This window comes from Euphorbia lathyris, chromosome 9 (assembly GCF_963576675.1).
Source record: "Euphorbia lathyris chromosome 9, ddEupLath1.1, whole genome shotgun sequence".
Classification (NCBI taxonomy): Eukaryota; Viridiplantae; Streptophyta; class Magnoliopsida; order Malpighiales; family Euphorbiaceae; genus Euphorbia; species Euphorbia lathyris.
In genome coordinates, this window is record NC_088918.1 from 53235235 (window position 1) to 53262518 (window position 27284).

At 42.8% G+C, this 27284-nt stretch overlaps 1 non-coding gene across 1 annotated transcript; it reads right to left on the minus strand.

The window, feature by feature from the left end:
• Positions 1–4786: 4786 nt before the first annotated feature.
• LOC136207703 (small nucleolar RNA R71) lies at positions 4787–4893 on the minus strand. Its single transcript, XR_010676832.1, has one exon. It is a non-coding gene; the product is annotated as a small nucleolar RNA R71 (small nucleolar RNA).
• Positions 4894–27284: the final 22391 nt, after the last annotated feature.

Sequence of the window (27284 nt, forward strand, 5' to 3'; positions counted from 1 at the left end):
ATACATAAGTCATGGTCCCTTCAGGCTTACACACCACATCCCACTGAACCAAATTAAATTCCCTCGCACCATGAGCAGAACCCCATAGGAAATGGTGGTTACTAATGGGCGTAAAATCTAGTAGTATTGTGTGGGAAAATGGGATGTGTAGATGCTATATGGGTGATGATAAATGTGATGTGTGCGTTGATGAAAAACTCTACTAGACGCTACTACGTAGGGGCAAGTGTACCCCGTCGTATCAAGTAATAATCCGGTTAAGACCGGGTATCGAATCCACGGGATTTATATCTACAAGTATTAAACTACTCGGCTCTATTCGTTATCTAGGAGGTGAATACTTTAGGTTGGTTTGGGCGACAACTAAAAACTACTCCTAAACTATGGTGAGACAGACTTATATAACCAAAACTCTACGGGTTATGATAAGATATAAATATGATAAGCAAAGACTTCGAACATATACGATTGGTGGTTTACTCTTGTAAAGACGACTACGTGTAGTTCGGTCGACCCCGTGAAGTACTTAGACTACGTGGTTCCTAGTCAATGCGTGTCTAATGCGGGGGATCAGAAACTAGGGCCCGTAAGTTCCGTGGCTTGTCAATTCCTACGGTTTCTGAAATGTTACTCCCGGTAGGGCAGCGCCTATATGGTTCCCTAAAGATGACCCGTACAAAGGGCACCGGGTATCGAACTCTCCCTACACAATAATCAATTATAAATATCAAAACAAGTAGCAAACATCAACACGTATAGAGAAACGGGAATTGCAAATCATATATTATAAATGTGGAATGGAAAAATATGAATACAACCAAGCCTAGTACATAGGAAGAGTGCAAGCTAATTAGCAAGAAAAAATGGAAGAATCGGCCCTTGGAACTAGCTAACCGGACTCAAGGCCGTCTCTTAGGTCTTGGAGGTGGAATTTCTCGAGCTTGGTGGAGGAGGATGGAATGGAACTTCGATGGAGTGACGGAATAAGTGAACAAGCTCTCAAAGTGGTAGAGTTTAGCTATATAAAAATCTGAATGAGGAAATGAGTGCTAATCACTCTTATTTATACACATCAAGCTCGGGGGTAGAATCGTAATTACACAAGTTGCAAACAAGAATTCACACTATTTTTGCAAGTTTCACAAGGTACGCCCCGCGTATCTGCAAAATCAACCCATCCCGTTGATAATTTCTTCAGTGTGGACTAGATTTCGATTTGTTGACTCAACCACGCCCCGCGTAAACTGGGATACGCTCCACATAGTTGAGCTCCTGGAACTTATTTGCTCAAAATATGCCTTGTATGCTCTGCGTGGTCTGGGTTACGCCCCGCGTAAGTGAGTTCCTAGAACTTTTGTCTTCAATTCACAAAGGAGACGCTCCGCGTAGTGTGATTTACGCCCCGCGTAGTTAGTGTTGACCATGTGGGAATGCTCAGTTGACTGCCGTGTGTTGAGGGGCATTGTTCTACGCCCCGCGTAACCGTGAATTAGTGCTTGATTGATTTCTTCTTTGTCCCTGAAAAATACGATCTTCGAAAACCGAGTTAGCTTGACGTTTGTTTTTCTAAAATTAATCAAAAACTAAAGAAATCAACTAAAAATGTAAAATTGATTTTTATTTCATAATTTATTTGAAAACATACTATTTTTGTAATTAAACTTATCTATTTAGCTCGAAATTAAACCGTAAATCACGCTAAAAGATAGGGACAAAATGCCCATATCCACCTCCTCGGACTTTAAAGTTTTACTTGTCCTCAAGTAAAAGAAATCGAAAGACATTGGATTGAGACAATTGAGAAACAAACCTCTGGTTGGTTTTACCAAGTGCGTGATTTCAAAGCTACAGTTTTACGAAAAGTTTTCGACAAGTACTCACGCAAGCGAATGAGTGACCAAAACTTATTCGAAACCTCCATAATTGAACTTAGTAGGCAATATTAACGGGGATTGATTGTCTTTTGAGAACTCGATTGTACCTCACCAAAGGATTTCACTCTTACGCTCAAACTTTGGTGGGTCGGTGTTTTTGCGCTCTTCTTTGTACTTACTCGAAGTCACCTTGAGTTTGCATTTTCATCCGGGTTTTTCCACCTATATTATGGTTTGGGCAACATTAAAAATGAACCCGGGGGGGGGGGGTTGTAATATGGGTGACTTTTTAGTGGTAAGTGGTTAATTTTTAGAAACTCTAGTCCAAACACCGTTTTGATAATTGCATCGCATTTTTATTTCTTTGGCTTTAGCAAGCTTGCAAAATATAACTTGAAATTGCTCGGGTGGAGCTTGAGAATGCCTTTTTGCTCTCTATTTTTGTTTCGTTTTTTCTTTTTCTTTTTATTTGAGAGTGGCACAAAAACGATTTCAAAGATTTGTTGTGCTTACTTGCTAAGGCTTTGGTTTGTTTTGGGTAGCTCCGATGCGATTGATTTTATTGGTATTTGGACAAGAGAAAAATGGGTTAAATGTTAAAAGGGTGTTAGCAAAGAAGTCGGTTAATAGGCTCGAGGGGGGTAAATTTCATCAATGGTGTACAACATTTGCCTCATTTCACACTTTGGTGTACAACCTTCAATTTGTCTCACTAATATATACGAACTTATATGTGACCTTGTTAAGCCCAAAATATACCTAAAATATCATCAATAATTACATTAATATTGCTACGAATTTATGCTATTTATAACTGTTTAGAAAGCTTCTACTCTCGAATATGTTTCTTTCTTGTAAGGTACATAAATATTTGGTAAAATCCAAATAGGAACGAAAAGAGCTCAAAAACAGAAGAAAAACCCTACAAAAGGAGTCGAAAACGACGAAAATTAATAAACGCCAAGTCGAGGATGAGAACAAAAGCCGAAGAAGTGAAAAACGTTCCGTGCCGCGACCGCGGCCCCCAAATTCTCGGTCGCGACACACGTTCTTCAGCTTCTCCTTCCCTTCGTTCGAAGACCAATTGATGCTCCCCCATTCTCGGTAGAGAATTTAATATTCTCGGTACGAGCAGGAGTCTGTAAAAGCCTAGTTGCACACTTTCATTTTCAACGAAACACGATCGTTCGGGTGGATAAAGACGTCCTTTCACAACGGATACGATTCTTCACAACGGACACGACACTTCAATCAAGGCTCTTCAACATCTATAAATAAAGAGTTGAAGATATGTAAAAGAAAGAGATTAGTATAGAATTTATGCAGAAATTCCGAGTCAAGTGATTCAGAAGTTAGATTTCGATTCTGTAAAAAGCAATATGCTGTACACACATTGTTTATTCAATAATAACAAGTTCAGTAGCGTTTAGACATTGTTCCAATTTAGTTTTCATTTTGGTCGTAGACCTACCCAGTCTCTATTACGAAGATTCAACGAGAAGATTGAGTAGAGGATCTGCCCCTGAGCCTGACAAACTCTAACGAAACCCAAGGAAAGGATTGACAACCCGTTCACTTGCAAGTCGTCGAATGTTTCCATGCTCCATGTTCTCTGTAAACTTGTATCAATTTATATTTCATCTAATAAAGTCCGTTCTATTCGATAGATTTTTATGCAGCACTTTGGTAAAGGATCCGAAGTGGATGCTGGTGTTTTCATTAAAACGTATTTAATACAAAATCTTTACAAGGAAACTTTGTTGAACACTTAGGCAAATTATTATCTCGAAAGAGTTTTAATTTGATTAAGGGAATTATCCCGGATAGGGTTTTGTCATGTTCAAAGCCAAATAATTAGAGGTTCCGTCATTTATTTCATCTTTATAATTCATACAAAGTTTAAAGTTGTTTTCTTTGCTTAATGCAAACAAATACATTTGTTTACTTTTCTAAAAAGTACTAAACGTTCCTATCTTGCAAATTCATTATTAAATCAGAGTATTTTCTAACATCTTCATACTCTAATCTGATTCTCATTCTAGCAATTTCAAAACCAAAACCGATTAAACGATTTTCCATATTATAAACCTTATAAGTAAATTTAACCGATTCTAAATAAGTTTTGTTTAAAAAACGTTTCCTGTGTGATCGATATCTTTTATTACTACAAGCGTATACCGTGCACTTGCGGAAATCGCTCAACAAGTTTTTGGCGCCGTTGCCGGGGAACGCCAAATTTTTTGACAAAATTTTAAATTTTTCGTGTTTTATTTTGAATCTAGGTTTATTCATACTTATTTTAATTTTTTTTTTAAATTTAATAATTTTTAATTACTAATATATTTATTCTTCAAATTCTGTTTTGTAGGTAGTTTCGGTTCGTGCAAGATTTCAAGTTCATGCGCAGTTCTCGAAGTTCAGGCATACCACCAAAACCACTAGACCCAGAAATTGAAAGGACACTTAAGAAGAACAAAAACAACACCAAAAACAAAAACAAAACCCCAGTAAAGACAAAGACCGAGTTTGGTAAAATGGCAGACCCACCAACACTTATGGATTATGCTAGGCCAGGTGTGGCCGGTGTAACCAATAGTATCGTTAGACCCAGAATCACCGCAAACCAATTTGAAATTAAGCCTGCGTTGCTTAATATGTTGCAAAATAATGTAACATTTTATGGGTTAACTAACGAAAATCCTAACACCCATTTAAAAAATTTCCTTGAAATTTGTGACACTTTTAAAATCCCAGATGTGACTGCAGAAGCAATCAAACTTCACCTTTTTCCTTTCACTTTGAAGGATAGGGCTAAAGAATGGTTAACTTCTATGCCAACCGCAACTTTTGCCACTTGGGAACAATTAGCCTAAGCGTTTTTATCAAAAAAAATTCCTTTAGCAAAAACCGCAAGAGTCATTAAAGAGTTAACATCTTTTTCTCAAAATGATAATGAAACTCTTTATGAGGCTTGGGAACGTTTTAAAGAACTTCAACGTTTATGCCCATACCACCAATTGCCCGCTGAACTTTTAATGCAAACATTTTATAATGGACTAAATCCTACAACTAGAGGCTCATTAGACGCTATGTCTGGAGGGTTATTCATGAAGAAAACATCTGCCCAAGCAAGAGAACTTTTGGAGGAAATGGCAATCAACAGCTGTATGTGGCCCGCGGAACATGGACACGTACCAATAGTGAAACCATCATCCTCAGCAACTTCATCAGTTAAAGGTATAGTGAATCTTGATCCAGTAGCGATATTGCAAGCCCAATTTTCTGCCTTATCGCACAAAATTGATAGGTTGATGGCACCGTGTGATCCTAATGGTAACCCAATCCAAACGGATGTGGACTACGAAGGTATGAGTGAAATTGAACAGCTAAATTTTGTCCAAGGGCAAAACCAAAATAATAACCCTTATTCCAATACATATAATCCTGGATGGAGAAATCATCTTAACTTTAACTAGAGAGATAATAATAATAATACTAATGCTAATCAAAATCGTACTGCTAATTATCAAAATCAATCAAGAGATACGATTAGCACTTTATCTTCTAAAATCGACAAATTCATTGATGCTATGAGCGGAAAAATAAGTAATCATGACAATGGTTTTAAACGGATCGAGAATAAATTCGATCAGCTTATTAAAAACCAACCATCTAGCATCCATAATTTGGAGATTCAAATTGGACAACTCGCTAAATCAATTCCATCTCGCAAAGAGGGAAGTCTTCCAAGCCATACGGAAGAAAATCCGAAAGAGCATGTTAAGGCTATCACTCTTCGTTCTGGGAAAAATTACTTAGGCCCGGAAATGCTCGGAAATTCGACTTTACCTGGAACTGATTTACCAAAGCCCAAAGAAGATACATTAAAACAAAAAGATGCACCAATTGACTCTAGTACAAAAACTTTTGTACCCAAACCACCTTTTCCACACAAAGTCCGCAATAAGGACTATGACAAACAACTTTTAACATTTTTAGACAAACTTAAAAATTTGCATATCAATTTGACGTTTATGGATGCGATTACGCAAATTCCCAATTATGGTAAATTCCTCAAAGATTTAATTTCAAAGAAAATCAGTTGGGAAGGAATTTCATCCATTTCACTAACTGAAGATTGCAGTTCGATTGTGTCAAGCAATTTGCCCACTAAACTCAAAGATCCCGGATGTTTTACCATTCCGTGTAAATTGGGAGATATTGAATTTCCCAGTTGTCTCTGTGATTTAGGAGCAAGCATTAACTTGATGCCATTATCTATTTTTAATAAGTTAGGCTTAGAAGAAGACATCAAACGTACCAATATGGTTTTGCAATTAGCGGATCAAACCACTAAAAGACCATACGGTATAATTGAGGATGTTTTAGTTAAAGTTGACAAATTTATTTTTCCTACCGATTTCGTTATTTTAGATTTTGCTTATGACGTAAATTGTCCGCTAATCTTTGGTAGACCGTTCATGAACACGGGACGTGCTCTAGTTGATGTGTCGGAAGGGAAAGTAGTTTTAAGAATAGGAGATGATAAGATTGAGTTTGATATGAATCAAGTAATGAAATATCCTATGGAAGATTTCGCTTGTATGAAACTTGATTTAATTGAAGAATGTGTAAATGACATTGTTCAAAAAGAAGAAATAATAGAACCTATAATAAGTGAGGAACTAGAAGATAAGGACCCAGAACCTTTGATTCGTGAAGATAGACCAGTTCCACCTTCAATTATAGTTCCACTTAAATTAGAACTTAAAGAATTACCAAGTCATTTGAGGTACGCTTTCTTAGGCGAAGGCGATTCTCTACCTATAATTATCTCTAACAAATTAACACAAGTTCAAGAAGAGAAATTGAAAGAAGTTGTTAGAAATAGGATAGGAAGTATAGGTTGGCAAATTTCAGACTTAAAAGGTATTAATCCGAGTATTGTAATGCACAGAATTCACTTAGAAGAAGATAAGCCACCTAAAGCGGATAGGCAAAGACGCCTAAATCCCAATATGAAGGAAGTAGTCAAAAATGAGATTACTAAACTTTTAGACAATGGAATCATTTATCCTATCTCAGATAGTGAATGGGTTAGTCCAATCCATTGTGTACCTAAAAAGGGAGGCATAACAGTTGTAAGGAATGAAGAAGGTGAATTAATACCTACACGAACCACCACTGGTTGGAGAGTTTGTATAGATTATAGAAATCTAAATACAGCAACTAGGAAAGATCATTTTCCTCTTCCTTTCATTGATCAAATGATCGAAAGGATAGCTGGTCACGCTTTCTACTGTTTTCTAGATGGATACTCCGGATTCTTTCAAATATACATTTACCCGGATGACCAAGATAAAACAACTTTCACATGTCCTTATGGAACATTTGCATATAGAAGAATGCCCTTTGGTCTATGTAACGCACCTGCAACATTTCAACGTTGTATGACTGCGATTTTTAATGATTTCATTGAAGATATCATGGAAGTTTTTATGGACGATTTTTCAGTTTATGGAGATTCTTTTGATTCGTGCCTAAAAAACTTGGATAAAGTTTTGTCTAGGTGTGAGAAAACAAATTTGGTATTAAACTGGGAAAAATGTCATTTCATGGTTGACGAAGGAATTGTTTTAGGTCACAAAATATCTGAAAAAGGATTAGAAGTGGATAGAGCAAAAACTTCAGTAATAGAAAAATTACCCCCTCCAACTACTGTTAAGGGAGTAAGATCATTTTTAGGACATGCCGGTTTTTACAGAAGATTTATTAAGAATTTTTCTGTAATTTCCAAACCACTCACTAATCTACTCATGAAAGATTCCACCTTTGATTTTAATGAAGATTGCGTTAAAGCTTTCGAAACATTAAAAACAGCTTTAGTCAGTGCACCTATTATTGCTAAACCCGATTGGGATTTACCATTTGAAATTATGTGTGATGCAAGTGATTTAGCTGTCAGATGTGTTTTAGGTTGATAACTTGTGGAAAAATCCTTGATCGGATTCCTTCCCTGTGGGGGGTGTCGTTGGGTTCGACGGGGGGAAGCTCCGATGCCAAAGTTAGTAAACTTCTTAAGAGAATAAACTGTAATGACAAAGTAGGGTTAGAATATTGTGTGTGTACCTCAATAGCTTGTGATGCAAGCTATTTATAGTCGTAGAGTTGTAACTCCTTGGTTACTGGAAAGCCTCCATTAATGTCCATTAATGGTGGTTACGAATCTCATTGAAGTATCTCATTAATGAGCTTTTAATGAGATTTATTGGTAGTTAACCCTGCCGTTTGGAGGGCGGATCGAGATGTGATGGCGGGTCTCCATAGGTTTGACTATGGGTAGCGTATGGCAGAATCTACGGGATTCGCCACGTGGATGTCTTGCTCGATACGCCATTGCTTCTCCATTGATCGTGGTACGCTGTCGTTTTGGTGAATATCTCCTTTGGTCCCCCTTTCAGGGAATATTCTAGTTTTGGTCCTTCATACTTTATAGTGGTTGTTATCAGAAGCCCCCCTAAAGGTATAAAAAGCTCTTTAGGGCTGTCTAAAGCATGTTTTAATGTTTTTTCATCATATTCCATGCTATTGATCTTTCAAGTGTTCAAACTTCTTCTGAATTTTCTCAAGGTTTCAAACTTGTTATGAATTTTCCGAAGGTTTCAAACTTGTTATGAATTTTCCGAAGGTTTCAAACTTGTTATGAATTTTCTGAAGGTTTCAAACTTCTTATGTCTCGAGGTAGGTGGCCAACCATACCCCTAGAAGCTTATGATAAGCTTTATGGATTTCTTTCACTGGGATCCAATGTATGGAGACTTTTATGTTGTCTGTGAACTCTGCAAACAAAAGAATAAACACATTTGATAACAAAGGTTAGAGAATCAGTAAGTGTACCTTAATAGCTTAGGATGCAAGCTATTTATACTAGGATACTTGTAACCATCAATGTGGAAACTAGAAAGTCTCCATTAATGCCTCATTAATGGCGGTTACTGATCTTATTCAAGTATGACCGTTAGCTCATTAATGGGTTATTAGTTGCCTTTATTGGGAATCAGCTTTGCCGTTCCTTGGGCGTATCGATGTTGACGGCGGGTCTCCCAAGGCCTTTGACCCTTTGAGGCGTGTTGAGAAATCCATAAATCCGTTTGGTGGATCCTTACCCATAAGAGTATTGATGGCGGATCCTTCATTCTTTGTCAATTTATCCTTTTTCCCCATGTATGATATTTGGATGTTTATGGAGATGTAGATGAACAGTCATGTCATTACTCATCTTTAATGCTATCAATTCTCCACTAATCCCAGTATTTATCCTTAAAACCCTCAGAGTTGGAGTATTCGAACAGTCAAGTCTTTATTCCCCTTGAATGGCTATTAATTGCCATTTAATTGTATTTCTTCCCATTTATGGATGTTAATAAAGGTGTCTTTTGGTATTCTTAGATTCGTCAAGACGTATGTACGCTCTCCTTGAGAGCTATGGCGGGTCTCCACTACTCGCTCTCATCGGGCGTATCTCGTTATGGCGTATCTTGCAATAGTCCATGTGGCGTGGCATAATGCTAGAGACTCCTTCCTTTTCCTCATTATTTGCATATTCACCCTTGCATTAATCCGCGTAGGATTATGATTCGCCTTAGGGATCAGTAAGAATGATCAGCCATTCAGGGACTTTTTGCGCGTCTGTAGACACTGAGTCGGAGGACCTGTGACGAAAACCTGAAAACAAGACGGTTGAAGTGATTGATTCCGGAAGTTTTGAAAAACAAAAAATATATAAAGCATAATAAGCGAAGGAAAATTAGCGGCACGGCACGGCGCGGGTGCTTAGCGGCATCCGGCACACGGACGACAATGGTCGAACGCCCGCTCGGCGGCACGGGACGTGCGCTCGGCGTCCATCGGACGCACCGCAAGTGGCACGCTCTCGACGTTCGAGCAATGCCCGGGTCCGGTGGCACGGGGCGTGCTTTCGTGGGCCGCTGAGCGCACGTGCCCGGTAGCGCGAAGCGCGCGTTCGGCGGCCGCGACGTGTGAGCGTCCGGCGGCGCGGGATGCGCGCTCGGCGGCCGCGGGGTGCGCACGCCCGATGGCTCGAGGCACGCCCCGAGGGTCGTCGGGCGGGCGCCCAACCACGTCGGGCGAACGCCCGACGGAGGTTGGGCGCGGGCGCCCAATCTAGCGTTGGGCGCTCGCCCAACGCCGTTGGGCGATCGCCCAACAAATGTTGGGCGGCCGCCCAACAAGGTTGGGCGGTAGCCCAACACTAGGTTGGGCGGCCGCCCAACCCCAATGGGCGACGCCCAATTTCTTTTGGGCGTCGCCCATTGGTCCGGGGACCCGTTTGCCTATAAAAGGCACGGATCCCCATGCAAAAAAAAAAAAAGGAGGGAGGAAGGGAGAAAACATTTTTTTTTTCCTAAAAATTGAAAATCTCCAAATTCCCTAAGTTCAATTTTTACTAAATTTTTCATAAAAAAATGGAAGCTCGCGGTTCGTGGAATCAATCGGCTTCGACGGTCAGATACCGAATTCAAGGTATTATCCGAGGACTAGACTCTTTATTTTATTTAATTTATTCTCTTCTCCTATTTATTTTTTTATATACTATAGTTTTTATTCATTTATTTATTTTGTCACATTTTATTTAATTAGCGTATTTATTTAATTTTCGTTTCGTGTTGAATAAAATTCGGTTTTGTTTTAAAATAAAAAATCTCATTTTGATATCCCAATACGAACCGTGATCCCATAAAAAATGTAGTTCGGGTATCAAAAACGTTGTAATTATAACATTTTAATTTAAAAGAAATTTCTAGATAATGTTTTAAAATAAAAACGTCGTTTTAGGAACTTCCGTTTTCGACTATGATCCATTTTTGGTAGTTCGGAAATCCAAAACGATTGAATTAGATTTAATTTAAAGCTGTTGAATAAATCTGGAAACATTTAGGAGTGCTGCTGTAATTTACCAATTCTGTACTAAATGCTGTTTACCAACGGATTTTCCGTCGGTAAATCTGCCAAAATGTAAAAAATGTCATTTCAGTTCATTTTTCTTAACTTTTAAGCTTTTGATCCTTAGTATATATATGTATAATTACGTAATATATGTTTTTTTAAATTATTTTAGAACTTTAGCATATATATTTATTTTAGAATATTTGTATATCATTTTTATTCTATTTTACAATATGGGTATAAGTATATATATATGTATTTCCTTTTTATTGATTTAGGCTATGTTTTGAATATTAGTTACTTGATATTTTGAGAAATAATGGATAAATATTAGTATGTGTCATTTTTTATATTTAAAATTATATTAGTTATGTATACATATATATAGTTTTGGGATATTTGAGTTATCTTGATTATTGAATGAAATTATTTTTGGGTAAATGTTATTTTCTTAGTTATAGGATTTACTTACTATTTTCACATTTTCAAAATATAGATATATTGTACCTATTATTTTTATATACATATAGTTCCTTTTGTATTAACTTTTATTTTCATATTCTATTTTTGATTTAAATATATATATATATATATATGTTAGAATTGCTTTCTTTATCCTTTTGGGCTTAATCATGGGTCCATGTTTCAAGTGGACTTTGTTTGAGTATGGATGGTGGTTTAAATAGGTTTATTATGGTAATTATAATTAGTAAAGAGTCCATTAAATAAGTGGGGAAAATAAATCACAAAAAGAGAGTTTTCAATTGAATTATTTAAACTAATGAGTTTTTAGATTTCTAATGTAAATAAATAGAGTCATTCTTGTTAATATTCCAAATCGTTTCTCAAAACACCACGTTTTAAAACCTTAATCCGTTCCAAAGGTGGATTAAATGATCATTGTAATTAAAATCGTTTTCTTTGTGAATAATAGAGTTTTGAATCATTTTCTCAAAGAATTTGTACAAAATAAAATTGACTTGTATGTTTAAACCATGTTTTCTCATTAAAAGGTTTTTATCTCAAACGTTTTCAAATACTCGAGTCGTTCCAACGGCGATTCGGGTAAATTTCATCAAACGGGGTTTTAAAACGCACCTAAATCGTTTCAACGGTGATTAAGGTGCGAACCATGTAAATGAACTCGTTTTGGGGAAAATAAGTTAATGTAGAATGAACACACAACATCACATTTAATACGGGTGTAAATAAATCACTTCTTTCTTCCCCCTCTCTGTGTATGTATAAACATAAATGGGTGATTCTTTACTGATGTGGCTTTTCAATAATATATGCTCAAAACGGTTTCTAAAAAGAGAAAGAAAAGGGTTTCAAATGAATTTTAAACTTAAAGAAGTATACGATTAGTCCGTTATCGCCTAACATGCTGAGTAGGAGGCCGGTGGTTCATAACCGGGCGATGTCGGGGTGCCTAGTAGCCTTTCTCTGGAAAGGAGCTAGCCTTCTCGTCTCGTACCTAAGTTTCCCGAACCCACACCGGTCTCCCGCAAGGGATCGGTGTTCATTTTCCCATTCGTGGGTGGCGACTCTTCCATATCTCCGAGCTCCGGTCCTGCCGAGCAGCTTGATTCCACGATTGGTTGCTTTCGGCGCCAATCACCGCTTACGTCGCCATGAGGTTGTCCACCCCCCGGTCCGCCCGGGAGATTAGGCCGCGGCACCTCATCTAACAAGTGGCGACTCTGCTGGGGAAGCGAGAAATTTGATTCCGGAAGGCGTGTATTAAGCCCTTAACGGGGACGGATCGTTTTACTTCTTTTCATATGCATTATTGCAAACCCTTTGGGTAATTTGCGTGAAACCTCTAGCGAGAGTCCATTCGTCGCTCGAAAGAGGCTAGCGTAAGTTCCCCCTTACAGTAAGGCGCCAGAGGGTCCCCATCCATTCGTTAGGGGCGAATCTGTGCGGTCCTGTGAGGTCCCGTGGTCAGCCGTGTCAGCATATAGTAGCCTTAGAAGTTTCCATAGGATTACCTGTTACTATTTTTGATGTGATAAATGAATCAGTTCGTGTTTTCAAACCGCCATGATACGTATCTAATCCTAAAGTATGTAAAGAAAATGGGACGATGTGTTAATATATACTTATGAATCGACATACTAATTACCCTAAAAAACATCGAAACGATTTGAACTAAAGACGACTTAGTCATCTCATATGAATGAACATGTGCGACCCGCCTTGTCCCTTTCGGTGTCCCAACGAAGGCACGTGTTCAGGAAATGTGTTATGATGTAAGCACGTATTAGTATGAATCGGTTTAATGTTAAGGATAATTACATTTCGATACAAAAGACTATATTAACAATAGCCGTTATTCACATTCTTTAAATAAATTGGGATAAAACGAGATCAAGACGAAACGAAAACGAAGAACATTTCTGTCCTGAATGACCCTGTCATAACGCGAAAAGTTTCGCAAAAGTAGCCCGTCCCTTCCGAACGAAAGACGAGCTTTTACGTTATGCCTCGTGTCGTTCTTAAGAGAAATGGATGTGTCCGTACAGATGACTAAGAAAATAAAGAAGAGAAAAATGAACTAAACGACCAAAATCATTTCGAATCTACGATATATATCAATACCGAGAGTAGTTAAAGAAAATAAACCAATGTCGTTAAATACGTGCCTCCGACGAGTGTATACCCCGTTTAAAATCTCGAAGCCGAATTAAGCCAAACCATATAATTGCGCCATATGGATGAGACTGCGGGTTTTGACTAACGACTCGATCATTTCGACCGTTACCAAAACTGCAAGAAATATGGCCCGATGTACGTGTTTGCTTAAATCGTGCCTAAAGGAAAGAGAACGGTGATGTCCTCGCTTTGAATAAGCATGCGATTCAACGAAACGTTGATTTTCTATAACCACACTAAGATGATATATCCCGTGGATTGGGAAGAACAACGAACTGTTGCTAGCCGAAAGGTTACCGTGTGCTCAAAATAAGACTCGCCGTCTTTTTCACGTAGCTAAAATGAGCAAACGGATCCTCGACGTTAAGAACAAACGCGTTACGCGATGAGTCCGTTCCCTAAAATAAAATCCAAAAGTGATTCCATCACTAAATAAACATGTGGTTACGTCTCTCGATAGATCCAAAAGATCCCGTTGTAATCCAAAATCGAGACATGAACCCACGCGAACAAAAGGGAACGAGTCATCGATAATAACGAACGATTGAACTAGAAGAATAACTCGAACCACGTCTAAAAACTGAGATGCGCTCAAAGGGAGTCAAAACCCGAATTAATACGTCTCGCAAAAGGACAAAAGACGAGTTATTCTGAAAGGACGATCCAACTTGGTCAATTTCTTAGTCACCAAACGTGGATACGTCAAAACGAACTGTGTTGTCTGATGAATGATTTAATTTCTCACAATAATCGACGGCATCACGCGTCCCCTGGACCGCAATGTGAGCCAAAAACCAAAATCCTAGAAAAGAGACCTGGACCGACGAGTGAGTGGAGGAATAAGGATGGAAGAGAGATGTTGTGATACATGTAAATAGAACTAACGTTTGTTCTTCTTATCTTATAATCATAAATAAATAAACGCACACACCACGAATCATGCATATAAAAATCATGCATACATACTAATGGATACTGTTCGCGCAGACGTCATCATTAAGCGGTTGTGGTTTCGCGAGAGTAATCGGCTTGTCAGACAGTTTGATCAGCTACGAGTAGACAGTTCGGAATCAGTAGTTGTGGCTTCTGAATCATCTTCGTCTGGGTATGCTCAGTCTTCCGTCAGTATGTCTGCGACCGACGAGAAAGTGGCTGAATTGGAGAATTCTGTGAACAATATCAATGATCAGCTGGCCGTGATCTTGGCCCAGCTAGCTGAGTTATCACTGAAGGACAACAAGAGTGGTAGTAAGCGTGCTGAGAATGAGGTGAACGATGGCCCTCGCTTTGGGAACGAGGAGGATTATCAGGATTATATCCGAAAACAGTTAGAGAAAGAGAAAGCTAAGGAAGAGGAGTGGAAGCAACACATCACACAGGAAGTGCAGGACTTGCGCGGGGGAAGTTCCGGGAGTCAGGACTTTTATAACTTGAAGAATTGTTTATCGGCAACAGCTTTGCCTTTGAAATTTCGGCTCCCCGACATGAAAAAGTTTGATGGAACTGGAGATCCCACCGCTCACATGAATCAGTATGTTGCTGTGATGAAGCACACGATCCTGACTGAGGATCAAGTCCTGGGGCTGTTTAACACTTACCTAGAGGGGGCTGCCCTCACATGGTTTCATGCGTTACCAATGGTGACAAAGAGGGATTGGAAAGAATTAGCGAAGTCATTCATCGCTCAGTATAGCTTTAACACCATGCTGGAGGTCACTTTGAAAGAGTTAGAGAGCACTAAGCAGCAGGCTGGGGAATCCTTTTCCGATTTTGTGAAAAGATGGAGGGCTAAGGCCGCAGTGATGAAACAAAAGCCGCTCGGGGAGGATCAGATCCGAATGGTGGTTGGCAACACGTTGCCGTATATCAAGAATGAGTTGCGGTATATGCCGTTTACGGATTTCAATCAGATGTATAGTTGTGCCTTGACTGTCGAAGGTGATGGGGAGCCGAAGAAAGCTTATACCAAGTGGACGAAGTCTGGATATAGTGCCGGAGGGCCTAGCGCGAGTACGGAATCCGCAGCAGTGAAAGTGGTTGATCTTAATGCTATTGAAAAGAGACGGTTCGCCAAGTTTGATCAGACCTATGCTAAAGTTTTCGAGCGTCTGCAGAAAAAGGGATTGTTGAAAGCCCTTACCCCGTATAACAAAGCTCAACCTACTCCGCAGATTCAGGCTAGAGGGTACTGTGAGTTCCACAGCAGTTATGGACATACGATTGAGAATTGCGAGAGGCTGAAACACGAAATCCAAGATTTGATTGAGGAGAAGAAGATAGCTGATCCTTTGTCAGCAAACCCTTCCGTTAGGCGTAATCCATTGCCTAATCATAGGGTGAGCGTGATCGGAGCTGGTTTGACAGAAACTGTAGTAATGGAATCCTTTGAGGAAGATGTAGAGGAGTTGTTGGACTCCGTCGAAAAAAGCAATGTGGGAAAAGGTCTGTATGTGTCCTTCTTGGGTGAGGAACGAGAGGATGAACCGATGGAAGAAGGGTCAGATGGTGGAGCACCGTATGATGAGGATAGTGCTGAAGAGACCGGAGAAGGGTCGTCTCGGACTATTGTGCCAGATTTGAGTTTGTTTAGTGGAGAAAGAGATCCCAAGGTGCACTTGCGTGAATATATGCACAACATGTTTATTGAATCCTTCGGAGTAGATGAGATTGCTCAGTGGTTTCATCATTCGCTGGTAGGCGAGCCTTTGGAATGGTTCCACTCATTACCCGACTCTTGCAAGCATGATTGGGATCAATTATCAGATTTATTCTTAGAAAAGTACCAAAGAGCCGAGGACAGGGCCGCAGAGCGCTTCGCAATGCAGATTGGACCTATCAAGCGTCCGCTACCGAGGGTTAGCAAGTATAATGGCAATAAGGATCCTATGGAACACCTTCATTTTTACTTGTTGGCTATGGCACCCTTGGGTTTTAAAGAAGAAGAGATCACTAGCTTGTTTTGTAATTCGTTGATGGGTGAACCGTTAATGTGGTACATGTCGCTGCCGATGTATGTTAAGACCGATTGGGCAGCAATGACGAAAAGATTTATCAAGGAGTATACAGTATGGATGCTGGCAGAGCAAACCCCTGACTCCCCGTCTTACCAAACACCTGATGCGGTGTTAGCAATGCCTAGGTATGGTGGATACCAGGATCCTGTGGAGCATACGAGGATATTTCGCAATCATATGTATGACGCCGGATTTCCGCAGTGTGAGTTGCATGAACATTTTCCGGAAACCTTGATGGGTGAAGCCTTATTGTGGCATCAGGGTCTATCAGAGGAGGAGATGGGTCATTGGATACCGCTCCGAAATGCCTTTGTGGCGAGATATGAAATGTACATTCCATGGACGGGATCCCTGGATGATCTGGACAGGATTAGGCAATTCCCCGAGGAACATTTTGTGGATTATGCTAGAAGGTGGAGGCACCGTTATGAGCAGTGTAATGAGACAATGAGCGATAAGGTGCAGCTTATGTGCATACAACGAGGTGCTATTCCGTTGGCCGCAAGGAGGATGAGTCGAGTGTCCCTCCGTGACTATGATGAGTTGATAGGTTGGGCTTTGTACGGATCGGCGAATCCCTTTTTCCTGAATCCGAGTGTTCCTCACGTCATGGATTTAATGGTCGTGGACATTTGGGAGAGTTCCTCAGACAAGGAGGATGCCAATCGAAGGGTTCCTATTAACATTTGGGACGAATCGGATGATGAGCCGGAAATTGCGGTAATGACGAGATCATGTCGTGTGGCCGAGGGAAAGGCACCAATGGTAGAGACTGAGATTGGAGAAGGGTCGGCTCCTAAGCCCGATGACCAAGTTCTTGAGCAGTTGAAGAAGACACAAGCTAAGTCTACGGTCTGGGAAGTTTTATGCCATTCTAAGTACCATCGTGAGAACCTGATGAAGGAGTTGCAGAATTTGGTTATTTCCACCGATACTGAGCCGGCAGCGCTAGTAGGGGCAATTATGGCCCGAAAGAAGACTGAGATCACATTTACTGACGAGGATCTCCCAGAAGAGGGGAAGGCTCATAATAAGCCATTGTATATCCGAGCGGAAATTAACGGGAAGAAGACTAGCTGTGTGATGGTCGATGATGGATCGGCCATTAATGTTTGCCCGTTGAAACTCTTGTCGAAGTTGGGAGTGGAGAGAGGAGACCTGACAGCCTCTGAAACTGTGATTAGAGCATATGACGACAGCCGTAGGCACATTGAAGGAGTCTTCAAGGCCAAGTTGAAAGTGGGGCCGCACGAGGAAGAAACTGAGTTCACAGTGTTGGATATCCCGGTAACTTTTGCTGTGCTGTTGGGACGCCCTTGGTTCCATAAGTTAGGAGGTGTGCCCTCCACGCTCCACCAAATGATTAAGTTCCCCTTCGGGGAGGAGATAGTAACAATTAGAGCTGAGAAATTAAGCTCGGTGGCAGCACTGGGAATTGAGCCTCAACTTTTCTCCGGATTCCAAGTCTCCGGGATTTACGAGTCGAGCATGACCACCGATGTGGTGAAAATGGTGAAGGGAGGTTTCATCCCGGGAATGGGTTTAGGAGCATACCATCAGGGGCTGCCAGAGTTTCCGGACTTTAAGAGTCAGAAAACCCGGAGAGGTTTGGGATATGAGCAGGGGAGTCCGTCCAATGCGAGTGCTGAAGGAAAAGTAGGCTTGAGGAAGTATTTTGTGAGCGAGGGGCATGGGAAGGCATATTCAGGAACCCCCGAGGCATGGACTAGCACGGAAGGGAAGATTCTGCCAGGGTTCGAAATCTTCAATGATGTTGCCGACTGGGGCAAAGGAAAGGCGAGCTGCTTTGTCGAGGAGATCATGATGCTGGATTTAAATGCCGAGGAGCAGGTCATCACCATCGAAGCGACTGCGGGAGCGGTGGGCGAGCCCAGTACCTCCAAGGTTCATGAGGAGCCCGAGAACCCTGATGATGAAAATTGTATTACTGCTTTGTTTGAATCAGATGATGTAATCACCCATGCTATCAATGAAATGAATTCTGATTTTGCTTACTTGCTTGATGTTGATCATGATCATTCCATGCATTCTCATTCATATAACATGCCTACATTTGAAATCAATGCAATAGAAATGTCAACTTTCAATCTTGGTACGGATGAAAATCCTAAACTTATACAAATTGCTCAAGCATTAACTATTGAAGAGAGAAAAGAATTTGAGAGAATAATTAAAAAATACGAAATTGTATTCGCTTGGACATACGAAGACATGCCTGGAATTGATCAATCAATCGTAACCCACCGCATTCCAACTTACCCCGAAGCGAAGCCCGTAAAGCAGAAGCTCCGACGTATGAGACCAGAATGGGCAGATAAGATCAGAGAGGAGGTGAAGAAACAGTTAGAAGCAGGATTCATCGAAGTAATCGACTATCCCCCTTGGGTCGCGAATGTGGTGCCCATCGCAAAGAAGGACGGCAAAGTGAGAATGTGCGTTGATTACAGAGATCTTAACAAGGCATGCCCCAAGGATGAGTTCGCATTACCTCATATCGACGTATTGATCGACAGCGCAGCGTCAAGTGTATTACACACGAATGTGGACGGTTTCATGGGCTACATGCAAGTTCAGATGGCCGAAAAGCACAAAGCGAAAACCTCGTTCACAACTGAGTGGGGGACATACTGTTACAGGGTAATGCCGTTTGGTTTGAAAAACGCCGGGGCAACTTACCAGAGAATGGCCACAGCGCTGTTCCATGATATGATACACAAGGAGGTAGAAGTCTACGTGGATGATATGATGGTCAAATCAGAGACAAGAGAAGGGCATTTTGCCGCGCTCGAGAAGTTTTTGGCCCGAATCGCAGAATTCAAGCTAAGGCTAAACCCGAAGAAGTGCTTTTTCGGCGTTTCGTCGGGGAAAATCTTAGGCTATGTAATCGGAAATAAAGGAATCGAGGTGGATCCTGATAAAGTGAAGGCCATACAGGAGATGCCGGTGCCGAGAAATGAGAAGGAAGTGAGAGGGTTCCTGGGGCAGGTTCAGTATATCAGTCGGTTCATAGCAAGACTCACCGCAATCTGCGAGCCAATCTTTAAGTTGCTAAGGAAAGACCAACCCGCTGTTTGGAATGATAAGTGTCAGCAAGCTTTGGAGAGCGTCCGGAGCTATTTGTCTAATCCGCCAGTGCTGAGACCGCCTAAACTAGGAAAGCCGCTTCTCCTCTATGTAACGATTGAGGAGCGATCTATTGGGGCAATGTTGGCTCAAGAGGGAGACACCGGTGTGGAGCACGCGGTGTATTATTTGAGTAAGAAGTTCCTGGAGTACGAGCTCAAGTACAACATGATCGAAAAGACATGTGTGGCAGTAGTATGGTTGATAAAGAAACTGCGACACTATTTCCAATCGTATAAAGTGATCATTATTTCTCGGATGGACCCCGTGAAGTATCTATACCAAACTCCATCCTTGACGGGGAAGTTATCCAGATGGTTGTTACTTTTGTCCGAGTTTGACATTGAATATGTGACGAAGAAGGTTATCAAAGGGAGGGCCGTGGCAGAATTTCTGGCCAACCAGCCCCTGAATGCAGAGGAAGAAGAGATAAGTTATGATTTCCCCGATGAGCACTTGAACGCAATCGAAGTTATACCGTGGAAAATGTTCTTCGACGGAGCAGTTAATTCGAATGGAGCCGGAGTAGGAGTACTACTTACCTCACCGGAAGGAGAAAGGATCCCGATGGCCAAGAAGTTATCCTTCCCTCTCACCAATAATATGGCTGAGTATGAAGTGTGCATTTATGGCTTAGAGTCATTAGCGGCACTGGGAGCGTCATATGTCGAAATCTGGGGGGACTCAAAGTTAATCATTGAACAGGCACAAGGAAACTGGGAGGTAAGAGAAGAGAGACTACGTCCATATCTAGATCAGCTAGAAGGGTTGGCACAAAGATTCAAGGAATGTCGTTTCTATCATATTCCTCGAGCACAGAACCAGGCGGCGGATGCCTTGGCTACTTTGGTGTCAGTTTGGGACAACCCCCGGAACCTTGCTTCGAAGCCGTTGGTATTGAGAAGATCTCACAAACCATGTTACGAGGACGTAATGCTGTTAGGGACAGATGAAAAACTATGGTATTTCGATATCGTGAACTTCATGAAAGATGGGACATATCCGGCAGAGTCAGAACCTAGGGATCAAGCTGTGATTAGAAGGCTAGCTCGTCAGTTCGTCATCCACAACGACTTGCTTTACAAAAGGCACGTTGATGGATTACAACTCAGATGCTTGGATGCGGGAGAAGCCCGCGAGGCAATGGAATCAGTACATTCGGGAATTTGTGGAGCCCATATGGGAGGAGCAGTACTAGCTAAGAAAATTATCAGACAAGGCTTCTATTGGCTCACCATGGAAAGAGATTGTAACGAGTATGCAAAGAAATGTCACGATTGTCAAATCCACGGTGATTGCAGTCATCTTCCGGCCATGGAACTACATGTGCTAGCACCTATTTGGCCATTCGCTGCCTGGGGCATTGACATCATCGGTGAAGTAAGGCCTAATGCTTCAAATGGACATAAGTTTATTGCAGTCGCCATCGATTATTTCACCAAATGGGTAGAAGCAGAGTCGTTTAGCAAACTGGGATCCAAGCAGATGAGAAAGTTCATTGAAAAACACTTGATCACCAGGTTTGGAGTGCCTCATCACATGATCACGGATAACGGAGTCCAGTTTCAGGGGGAAGTAAGGAATCTTTTCCGAGAATATGGCATTGAACATCACAGGTCTTCTCCGTACCGTCCACAGGCTAATGGGGCAGTAGAAGCAGCTAATAAGAACCTTAAAAGGATTCTCGTAAAGACGGTGGAATCACATCGGAACTGGCATGAGCACCTCCCACTCGCGTTGTGGGCTTATCGCACGACAATCAGAACCTCGACTGGGGCGAGGCCATTCTCCTTGGTATACGGAACAGAAGCAGTCCTGCCGATTGAGATCGAAAAGCGATCGTTGAGAATCGCAGTGGAGGCAGAAATTCCCGAGGCGGAATGGGCGAAGAAGCGATGTGAGCAGTTGGCTCTAGTTGACGAAAAAGGATGGAAGCGCTTTACCATGTACAGTTATATCAAAGAAGGATGGCTCGGGCTTTCAATAAAAAAGTCAAGACCAGCCCTATCAAAGAAGGAGATTTGGTGCTGAAACAGATCCGTGTGACGCACACCGACCCGAGGGGGAAGTTCAGGCCTAACTGGGAAGGACCATTCGTCGTAAAGAAGATACTAAGCAAAGGAGCGGTGAAGTTAACCACAATGGACGGCATGGAATTCTCCGAACCTACCAACCTGGATAGGCTTAAGAAATACTTTTCGTTAAAAAAAAAGAAAAATAAAGAAAAATTCCCGATAGGTTGAAAACCCGCAAAGGACGACCTATGCAACAATAAGGGAAATCCCAATGGGTGAAAACCCGAAAGGGCACTCATTTAAAAATTCCGGGATAGTAAAAGGGGAGGAGAAAAATCGCCGGGATCCGAAAACCGAAAGGCGGGTCCTGGTAACAATAGTTATAACTTGAGCAATTACAAAAACAATGTATAAGAGACTAAGTATTTCTGTTGGTTGTAAATAAATAAAGGCATGAATATATTTGACGAGAATGATTGGAATCATTATAATCTACCGAATGCATGGTAATATGAATCACGGGTTATACATTTCCTATCCTACTTTTCACAAAAAGCCTACCTACTATCCACCCCACTCCCTATACATCAGCTATACATCGGGGAAACTCTAATAAAAGCTACAAAGCAACAATGAAAGCTACAAAGCAATAACGAAAACTACAAAGCAATATATAACGAGCCTAATACGGAGGGAAGTCCCAATAGTTCTCAAAATCTCTCAGGTGTGATGCCCGCTCCGCAGATAGTGCCTCCTCGGCAGCACGTGCTCTCTCATCAGAAACTCGCGCTCTCTCATCAGAAACTCGTGCTCTCTCATCAGCAGCTCGTGCTCTCTCCTCTGCAGCAAGGCGTCCGATCGACTCATCGTGCGCCCTCTCCTCGACGACAAGGCGACCCTCAGTCTCCCGTCGCATCATCCCCGACCAGTGGTCGTTCCTCTCTTGATACACATGACCAACTCGGGCATCAGCTTCCCGCACTAGCTCGCTCTGTCTCCGCTCGTGGGCATGCAGATCACTCTACAGAAAAAGAAAAAAAAACAGATAAAAGGCAGCATAGGCAAAAACATAAATCATACATACATGCATACATTTCACTACACTAAAGTACAGTAATGATACATACCAGGTGATCGGTGCAGCGCAAGCTGAGGCGGTCTCGGAGATAACCAGACAGCCCCACGTAATCCGTACAAGTCTCTCTCGTGGTCAGAGAAGTGTCTGAGGGATCAAACGGGACCCTCGAGGAGAAGATAGGAGGGGCCGCCTCAAATCCCGCGTAAGGTGCCCCGGACTTGTCATAGCAGATCGTAGCATAATCTTTCCCATAGTCTGGTATAGGCACGCCTAGGGAAGACCTCTCCGGTCGGGCAGCGCTGGAGGACTCGCCAACATAGTAGGGCTGCTCGCACACTAGCGTCTGAGCCCGAGTGCCGTCGAAGAAATCAGATAAGTGGGCGCTCCTCCAGGATCCCTCCTGCAAACAAAACACACCATAAAACCTCTGAACATCTCATGAATAAAAGGGGTAAAATAAAAAGGGAATGGAATCACTTACCGGGACCTCCTCCTGACCAAAGACTGCCGCGACAGCCTCCCTCGAAAATACATCCGCCACCGGATCCACCTCCATTACCGCCGCCGGGGCATCCCTCGCGCTCAGCAAAGTAGACAAGTAAGGCTCACGGCCCCCGGCGTGAATCTACACCGCTCTACCAACATACCAGCGGGTCAGGTCCCGACGAATGATCGATAGTGGCAGGGTCCGCACCGCGAACATAGAGACGGGGATCTCGCCCAGCATCTAGTGAGCGTCCCTAACTCCGGTGATGCCTTGATCCCCTAAATACCACGCCCGCACGCAGGGGCCGGTGAGCACACACTGCTGCTCCTGGATCATCGATACATATGTATAACCAGGGCCGAAGTTGAGGTCGTCCCATCAGAACTTAATCTAAAAAATGCACAAAGAGAAAGTCAGAAAGACTCAAACAAAAAACCAAGCATGATTAGGCAAAATCTACCTGTGTGAGGGTCAGCGAGTCGATCCGATCCAGAAGCCGCGACACTGTCCGACTCCTCTCGGCACTCAAGTCAAAATCCCTCCACTGAGTCATGAAAGGCGGCCTCAGTACTCTCGGTCGAGATCGAGACCGGCTGGGTAGGATGTGTCTCTCATACGCCCACACCTGCGGTAAAAACGAGGAATAGGGGTATGAAAAATGCGAAGAAGATAAGACGGGTAAGTCAAGAAGGCGTCACGTACCAGCAGAGCAAAGGTATAACCACCGAAGTCCTTGCGCTTCCGGCAAGTCAGATCCAAAAACTTGTAAAGAAAGGCTAAGCCTGCCCCCGCCCAATCATAGGAAGCCGCTGCATCCAAATCGCTGAGCGCCTGAATGAGGCCCGCATGTACCTTCCCGCCCTTCGTGTGGAAAATCGTTTCACTCAGAGCATATACCAAGAAGCTACGAACCGCCAAGTCGGTATCGTCAGTCTCGCAAAAATCTCGTCTACTCAAGAGGCTCGCAGTGGAAACAAACTTCGCCGAAGTAGACTTGGCGCATAGACGAACTCCCGGTCCAATCAAGGCAGCAAGCCTAGCAGGGTCGACCCGCGGTCGCATCATACCAAAATGGAAAGGGACGGGAGTGTTGCTCCCTCGCAATCCGGTCAATAGCGAAAAATCTTGAGGCGAGATAGTCATCTCCCCAAAGGAAAGGTGGAAGGTGTGGGTCGAATCAACCCACCGCTCACACAAGGCCCGTAGGCCAAAAGGATCGCATACCCCGTTGGTGCGGGGCAACGCTGCAATAAAGGGCTCGAAGCCCAACTCACGCACGCGGGCTCTCACCGCGGCGCCTAGCCTATCATACCACGAATGAACCTCGGCGGTGGTCCCCGAAATCTCAATGAACTAAAAAGGAACAAGATAAGGAAATTAAATACAGCTCCTAAAGCATGCAATTGATAAGAACGCGTTAAGACTAGGTATTCTTTCATTTTCTAACCTAGAGACATCCGGTCAGTTAGGACCAATTTTCTGTAAAAATCTCTCCTTTAGGGTCATTCACGTAAGGTTTAGTCAATTCTTTGATCCACCCTCGTCTGCGGTGACGAGGAGCATAGATTAGGCTTTACTATTCACGTGCACTATTCACGTTTTTACTACCCACATGCACTATTCGCGTTTTTACTATTCACGTGCACTATTCACGTGCATTAGCTAAGTCTTTACTATTCATGTTTTTACTATTCATTTGCACTATTCACGTTTTCACTATCCACGTGCACTATTCACGTCTTCACTATTCACGTCGTTTTTACTGTTAGCATGCATAAATTCGTAGTGTCACTATTCACATGCATATCGCGCGCATTCTTACAAAGATAAACAGGTGTTACTTGTAAATAAAGGAATTCACGTTTTCTAGCTAAAGTCCTCTAAGGCAGTCTAAGGGTTAGCATGCAAATCATGTTCGTATAGGAATGCTAAAGCCTAGAGTTTGAATCGAATAAAAGTGAGAAATTACTTACCTCGTTGCAGCGTGTCCTGCTCAAATGCGTCGTAGGGTCGTGAAAGGTATCCACTCTATCCAGGTTTACGTAAACCTCGTCCATGCCTCTAGTGCCATCCCATTCATCTAAATCCATCCCGAGAATAATCCAAATTGAAGTCTAGTGAGAGAAAGAGGGGAGAGAAGGTGGGGTTGAAATGAAACCCCACCACCTTATATAGGAAAAGGGAATGGCATTCCCGTAAATAGTGAAAAAAGTACGATTTGACATAAAGGTAAAAAGTAAATAATTAATTACTAGGTGCACAGACCTCCGATTTGCAGTCCGTTTCCGTCTGCATTTCTCTCAGACAGCAACCAATACTGTCAAGATATGAACTCCAGACAATAGCCAATTTTTACAGAACTTTGACACCAGTCAAAGTACAGACGACAGTCAACAGAAAAACAATCGTTAGTCTATATCATTCTAGACCAAAACACGTTCCCATTAAACCTCCGAGACACTAGCTCCAGACAATGGTGTTTTAAAAGAATTCAGAATCGTTAGAAAGAACTTTGCTGCCCTTGAGCCATCTTATCTACGGTTCACGACCGAGGTAGCTTCTTAGCCATCTTACCTACGGTTCACGACCAAGGTAGCTTTTTAGCCATCTTACCTACGGTTCACGACCGAGGTAGCTTTTTAGACATCTTACCTACGGTTCACGACCGAGGTAGCTTTTTAGCCATCTTACCTACGGTTCACGACCAAGGTAGCTCTTTAGCCATCTTACCTGCGGTTCACGACCGAGGTAGCTTTTTAGCCATCTTACCTACGATTCACGACCGATGTAGCTTTTTAGCCATCTTACCTACGGTTCACGACCGAGGTAGCTTTTTAGCCATCTTACCTACGGTTCACGACCGAGGTAGCTTTTTAGCCATCTTACCTACGGTTCACGACCGAGGTAGCTTTTTGGCCATCTTACCTACGGTTCACGACCGAGGTAGCTTTTTAGCCATCTTACCTACGGTTCACGACCGAGGTAGCTTTTTAGCCATCTTACCTACGGTTCACGACCAAGGTAGCTTTTTAGCCATCTTACCTACGGTTCACGACCGAGGTAGCTTTTTAGCCATCTTACCTACGGTCCACGACCGAGGTTGCTTTCGAGCCATTCTTACCCATAGTCAACGTACGCTAAATTCCGAGAGAAAAACATCCACCGACGGACGATTCAGAGGCGAGGATGGAAGGAATCAGAGAACGACACCAGAGCGCGCAGCGCGAAGGTCAGGTATGCTCCCTCCTACTCTTTACGTGTCTTTTACTTTTATATGTTTTACATTGCATGTGTTACGTTAGCAAAAAAACGTTTTCGAAACACACACATCACTGTCAAAATAGAAAAGTAGGGGCAACTGTAGACACTGAGTCGGAGGACCTGTGACGAAAACCTGAAAACAAAAAATATATAAAGAATAATAAGCGAAGGAAAATTAGCGGCACGGCGCGGGTGCTTAGCGGCATCCGGCACACGGACGACAATGGTCGAACGCCCACTCGGCGGCGCGGGACGTGCGCTCGGCGTCCGTCGGACGCACCGCAAGTGGCACGCTCTCGACGTCCGAGCAATGCCCGGGTCCGGTGGCACGGGGCGCGCTCTCGTTGGCCGCTGAGCGCACGTGCCCGGTAGCACGAAGCGCGCGTTCGGCGGCCGCGACGTGTGAGCGTCCGGCGGCGCGGGACGCGCGCTCGGCGGCCGCGGGGTACGCACGCCCGATGGCTCGAGGCACGCCCCGAGGGTCGTCGGGCGGGCGCCCGACCACGTCGGGCGAACGCCCGACGGAGGTTGGGCGCGGGCGCCCAACCTAGCGTTGGGCGATCGCCCAACGATTGTTGGGCGATCGCCCAACAAATGTTGGGCGGTAGCCCAACACTAGGTTGGGCGGTCGCCCAACCCCAATGGGCGACGCCCAATTTCTTTTGGGCGACGCCCAATTTCTTTTGGGCGTCGCCCATTGGTGCGGGGACCCGTTTGCCTATAAAAGGCACGGATCCCCATGCAAAAAAAAAAGAAAAATGAGGGAGGAAGGGAGAGCTTCTCACA